The sequence below is a fragment of the Limulus polyphemus genome, unplaced genomic scaffold (genome assembly GCF_000517525.1).
Source record: "Limulus polyphemus unplaced genomic scaffold, Limulus_polyphemus-2.1.2 Scaffold2212, whole genome shotgun sequence".
Lineage (NCBI taxonomy): Eukaryota > Metazoa > Arthropoda > Merostomata > Xiphosura > Limulidae > Limulus > Limulus polyphemus.
The window spans coordinates 27859-34522 of record NW_013667822.1 but is presented as its reverse complement, the minus strand read 5'-3'; positions in this window follow the sequence as shown (position 1 = coordinate 34522).

Here is a 6664-nt window from a genome sequence, read left to right as displayed (position 1 = left end):
ACATCACGTATAATAGTTAAATGAACCACTTAAACATCATGTTAGTGTAGCCTATATAATGTGTAAACTTTAGTATACTCTAATCCCTTATAGTGATAGCACACGACGAGACACACATTCGGCATGTAATGCTGTTTGAATACAAGAAGGGAAACAACGCCTCTATAGCCACAAAGAATATCAAAGAAGTTTATGGAAATGTTTTGAACGCGTTCAATCTAGCTTAAAACTTAAGGTACAGCATGTAATATTTACCCGTGTAAAAGAATTAGCACATAATTACGAACCTTGAATATCCGGTTTACACGAATGTCATGACTATATACAGAATTGCGTGGAAATTGAGAACAATTATCCAAATGAAGCAGTAATTAATACTAATTATGGAAGGGTGAAATTAGTAGTTATTACAATTACGACATATCATTATGTCTTTCCTCAAGGAAGTGTGTTTAAAAATTATATTAAGCGGAAAAGCTTTATGTTAAGTTTTCTCAACTACATGTTTTACACTTCACTAAAAGTTTTCGTTTACATGTCTGTTAGTAAACATCTAGTTTTTATGCTTTATAAAAATGAAAACCCGATGTCTCAGCGGTAATTCTGGGGGTTTATAACACTGAAAACTCACGGCGGGCACAACACAGATAGCCCATTGTGTAGCTTTGTGCTTAACAAGGAATATAAAGATATGAACCTTAAATTATATAATCTAATTTCATCTAAGTGAACCATGTGTAAACAGCCTGTGAAAAAAAAATATTTGTTGATTGTCTCGAAGAGTGCATTATATGAATTAAGAGAAAAACTAGAGACATTTTTAAGATATGCTTGTTATCAGGCAGGTGGCAGCACTGCCTATGTAGGGATGGCTCTTGTTGTTAATCGAAATGGTACTTTAAATATCTCTTTAATAGGTCATCATAACTTTACAATACTATACAATACTATGTTTTCATTTATAACAATATTTATGTAATGACTGACTCACAACTTCTGGGAATGTCCGTAACTATCATACTAAAAAGTTTGAATTTCTTGTTCTTTCTTCTGCTTCTTTTTTATTACATGATAACTCCAAAACTAAAACAATGATGCCAAACAATTTCATCAAACGGATTATCCGCTTTTATAAGTATTATTAATAACTAGTAATAGTTAAAATTAAATTATAATTCTAGTGTAAGCGATGTTATTAATACCCCTTGAAGTTAGCTTTATTAGATAAATTTGCTGATATTAATTCTTGCCTGTGCTATTATGTAGGGATGATGTAAATGTCATCCCTACTATCTTATGTGCTTTATTTTCGAACGACTGATATTAGCCACCTCTACATTTACTTCATTTTTTCGGGAAAAAATTGTCTTTACTTGTTTGGTTGTTTTTTAATGTAGTGTTTCAATAGACATAGGAAGGTTGTATTTATAACCAATTTCTAAATACAATGAGTTTACAACCCTAACATTTATCTATTATTGGTTGGTAATTCCTGTTTTGTCCTGTACTTAAGATTTTTAAAGGAAATAGCAATATATGTAACTATTAAATCACTATTGAGCTTGATTTATCTTATTTCTACCTGTTAACATTCTACTAAACATGTGAGCTCTGAACCATTGATATAATATACTAGTTATTTAGTGTCCCACTGTGTGACACTAAATAATGCACCTGTATGTTTTGGGTTTGGTGCACTGAAAATGTAACTTTCTGAACCTTACAGTTTTCTTGAGGTTTTTAGTAAAACGACTAAACCTTTGTTATTAAATTTTTAAATCTTGTTTTGGAAAGCCGTCACTCATTGCACGTTTGTCACGTGCTGCTGCTCTGACGGCATCAATAAATGAATTACGAACAGGTTTCCTTGTCTCATTCTGTTATTTTTACATGTGTTAAACTATTTTTCAGTATTTAATTACAATATGATAGGCTTCCAGAAAATAAAGGTGAATTAAAGAAAAATCAGCACACAGCAACAGCTTCTGCAATACATCGATAGGAATTACTATAAAAACACATAAAAATAGCACTATTAGTTGAGGACAAAGGCGAGCCAAGTATGTTAAAAGCAACATGCCAGGAAAAAACACGCCAAAAAATGCAATAATTCAAGCACGAGAACCGAGCAAGGCTTAATAACTATAAAAAGTACGTATTGAACACTTCTTCTTTTTTTGTCCCCCCCCCCCCCACACACACAGTGGCACAGCGGTATGTCTGCGGACTTATAACGCTAGAATCCGGGTTTCGATCTCCGTGGTGGGCAGAGCACAGATAGCCCATTGTGTAGCTTTGTGCTTATTACAAACAAACAAACAAACTTTTGTTTTTTATTCTATAACGACACTACCCAGAATAATTAGATAAATGAGAACAGGGTTATAATATCGTGAAATATCTTCTAGATTTTGTTAAAATGGAGCATAAGATTAAGATATTTTATCTACGAAGAATTCTGAAAACTTCTAAAAGCAAATATAACTTAAGAATATCGAAAAAAAAACAAGTAAAAACAAAACTATATTTAATTAGCTATACTCTTCACCGGTTTGATTTTTAGTAGACAGCTTGCTCTGATCGGAAGATAATATGAGTGTTGACGATTTTCAGGAAAAGTTTTGACAATATTTTCTCTACAGGATGCCTTAAGGCACTGTGTTACTAATGTTGATGAGACATACATCTAAACTTTTCTGTGGGCACCTAGGCAAAGTCAGATAGATATAATATAAAGATATAGATAGAGGAATCAATATATTTTGTTTGTTCTTGCGCTACACTAAGTTATATTTGTAAGGTACAACTTATGTATTTTATTTTCTTATACGGTGGACTTCGATCGTTTAATGTTAAATATTGTAACACAAAGTGATGGCGTTTCACAAAGTAGCACGTGATCCATCATGACGTGGTGGCTCAGCGGGTTATAACGTAAAAATTGGGTTTCGATATCCCCAGTAGGCAGAGCACAGATAGCCCATAACAAACAAGGAACCAGTTCAAGTTGGCCAAAGAACGAAACATTAGGCATACTCTCGCTCCAGCAAGTAAGGATCAGCAGTCAAATTAGGAAGCTCAAAAGAGTTCAAGCAGTAGCGTTGATCGAATCAATATATCACTTCATCTTCTCAACTTGTAGCTGTAAATCTGTGCAAGAGTAAGCACGTGTGGTCTGAAATTACTCAACAGTTTTTAAATTGCAGTAAAGTGTTCCTTTTTTACCCCCCCCACCCCCAAACAGGCACATTAATCCCTAAGCTTTTTTCACAAAACTAAATAGGCACAGTAGTTCCTAAGCCTTTTTTTACAACAAAAATCGGAACAATTATCCCTAAGCCTTTTTTTTACCTCCAAAATAGACAAAGTAACCCTAAGACCTTTTTTTTTACCACAAAATAGGCAAAATAATCCCCAAAAGATGTTCATTACGTTGTTGAAAAGATAAATAATAGAATGAATTTCAATAATATTAAAGACGGCGATAAACTATACTCAGTATTTAATGATAATATTGGGGTGTAGACAATAAAGTTTGTAGAAGTGTTCATGGTAAATGAATGCCTGTGCAATGGCCTAAAAACTATTATTTTTTATGCTTGTTCAAACGTATGGTTGAAATTTTGTTATCCAAACTAAAAATGGCACATCCAAAGACATCGGCCCGGCATGGCCAGGTGGTTAAGGCACTCGACTCGCAATCTGAGGGTCGCGGGTTCGAATCCCTGTCACACCAAACATGCTCGCCCTTTCATCCGCGGGGCGTTATAATGTGACGGTCAATCCCACTATTCGTTGGTAAAAGAGTAGCCCAAGATTTGGCGGTGGGTGGTGATGACTAGCTGCCTTCCCTCTAGTCTTACACTGCTAAATTAGGGACGGCTAGCGCAGATAGCCCTCGTGTAGCTTTGCGCGAAATTCAAAAACAAACAAACTATCCAAAGACGTATGCATAACAAATATACAGACGTAAAAGCTAAATACCATTTTTGTGGATTTTCAGCTCAAGACGAATAAGGCAAAAGGTCCGAATTGCGAAATAGCACATATGAAATGTTGTAAATTTACAATTTAATAAAGGGTATCTTGCATCATTCTGAAGTTTCAGCAGTAAAGATATAAGTCCCACGATAAATGTAAAGCGTTTGATCAATATTGGTTTAAAGTTTCGACCGAGTAACTAGATTTTTTTATTATAGGAACTCGTTGGGTGTGGCCTAGTGGTTAGTGTACCGGACTGTAAATTTGAGGATTTATGGTTCACGTCCCGTTGCCGCAGAAACGTGCCCTGTACTTTGAGGCTGTATGCACGCTATAAAGTGAAAGACAAATCCCACTATTCGGGCAGACAAGAGTATTCAAACAGTTGGCGGTGGGTGTTGTTATCTAGCTGCCTTCTCTCTGAAGCTCAAAATTAGGGATAGCTATGCACAGATAGATAGCTATGAGCGAAAACTGTGAACCAAAAAGAATTATAGAAACACGATTAAAAGTTGGACATTTATTTCTAAATATCCTATTTCTATCAAGTCTCCACTTGCACATTATTTATGTCCTGGAAACTTAATCTCCAACTCTAGCCATACGAAGAACGCTCCTATCATATTACAGCATTATAAGCCTACTTATCAAGTTTAGATTTTTTTTTTCATAGTTTCCTTAAGAGGAAGATAAATTGTACTGTAATATTTACTTTTCCTAGTGTTGAAAGTTATGTTTCTGACGCTATTTCCGTGACATTTAATAGGACTTTACACAAATTAATAGATCTACGCGCCATCTATTGTCTAGCGTGGAAAGTTATGTTTCTGACGCCATTTCCGTGTCTTTGTAACGATATATAAACCTTATATTGCTTAGTACTTATCATACCTGAAGAAGACAGACTAATGTTCTGTCGAAATATGTAGTATGTTCCACCATCAATAAAACTTTTCCTTGTGTTTTTAAATCGTTGTTTGCCTACCAGTTATTATATTAGCATAATATGCTTCCTTCCTCAAGTAAACGTAGACTGTGTTTGCCCAATAACACTCACTGCTCTGAGTCATAAATGATGTATTAGATTTTGATTCGTCTAAAAGTACATAAGTCTTAATACGTAACTGTTCATTAATTATTAATTAATTAATTCACTAATTAATAAACTATTACTAATGCAAACTTTCATTGTTTATTATTATTTCTTTAACCTTGATAAGACTAAACAAATATGGCCTACGTGCAATAGATGGCGTATAGATCTATTAATTTGTGTAAAGTCCTATTCAGCTCGTTTTGGGGTAAAGGGTCAATAGTCTTTATATATCTCGAAAATAAAATAATCTCCATTTTCGATATGGGTTTAGTACATATTTCTTATTCAAATTGAGTTATTATTTTTTGTTAAAGTTTGCTTTTACTTTATAGTTACTGAGATAATAATTTTCAGAACAAATATATATTTTTGCTATTTTGTGAGTTCCATGAAGGTTCAACGGTAAGCTTGAGGGCTTATAGTACTAAAATCTGGAGTTCGACCCTTTCAGCGGGTATAGCCTAAATATCTTATTGTGCAGCTTTGTGTTTAAAACAAACAAAGAAAATTTTGTTTAAAAGCGAAAAACAGAAGGATTTACTAAAATACTGAGTTATGTTTTTTTCCCCTGAAACATAGGTATAACTTTTTAGCGATATGCTTAACAGAAATTATTTAGTATGGGCGCTGTTGAATAAATTTTAAACAGAAGTTAAGTTGACTGGTGGCTTCTTCTTCGTTCAAAACTAAAAAAAAAAAAAGGAAAATAAATCACTGTAGAGGTTGCTTTACGAATAAGATATGGGACTCATTTCAATCTACTTAAATGCGACTGAGCCCTTAAGGTTTCGCATGATTTTAAACTAACCTTTAATACTTTCGAAGAGCCGCCATTTCTCAATATCAATGATTTTAACATCTTCGATCACTTAAAATATGATCCCAACTTTTCATGACAAATATATATAGTTTTAACTAAATGTTTCAGAAACTTTTACTTAACTCACCTTGTGGTATTTAGGAGTAAGTGAATTCGATCAAGAGGATGACCTCGTTTTTCTTGACGAATCGACTTTCGTGTAAGAACCTTGGAGTTCCAACTTTAGAAGCTATCGTTTTGAGATAAATCAGGGGTGCACTTGACTATTTGACTGCTGCCTTGTTGACGTCCTTACTCTTTTTACTCTAGGTGAAATAAGTTGAGTATCTTCTTTCTTACATCTTATAGCCATCAACGGCTACAAAAAATAAAGGGACCATCGAGATAATTGCATTCTTGAAGACCCATTAGTTTTATTAGCTAAAGACTTGAGATAAAATGAAAGTGTTTTCCCTACACTATTGTGAATCGTTCAGATGCTCTTGGTCATTCGAAGAACATTATTCCTGTTAAGGCGGAACCTAAGATGCTAGGTTATTTGATATTAGGGCTAAAATAACCAGTTCTGCTGGGCTAATTAAAGTAGATGGAAATCCATTCCGTGATTTAGTTGCAACTGAAATGTTTTGAATAAAAATACTTTAAATGGATTATTAATATGATAAATATTTGGACCACACCCTTTTTCACCAATGTCGAAAATATAGCACAGTTTTTCATGAGTTCGCGGTAATCTGACGTTGTTATTATGTTAAGTGGCAGCACCT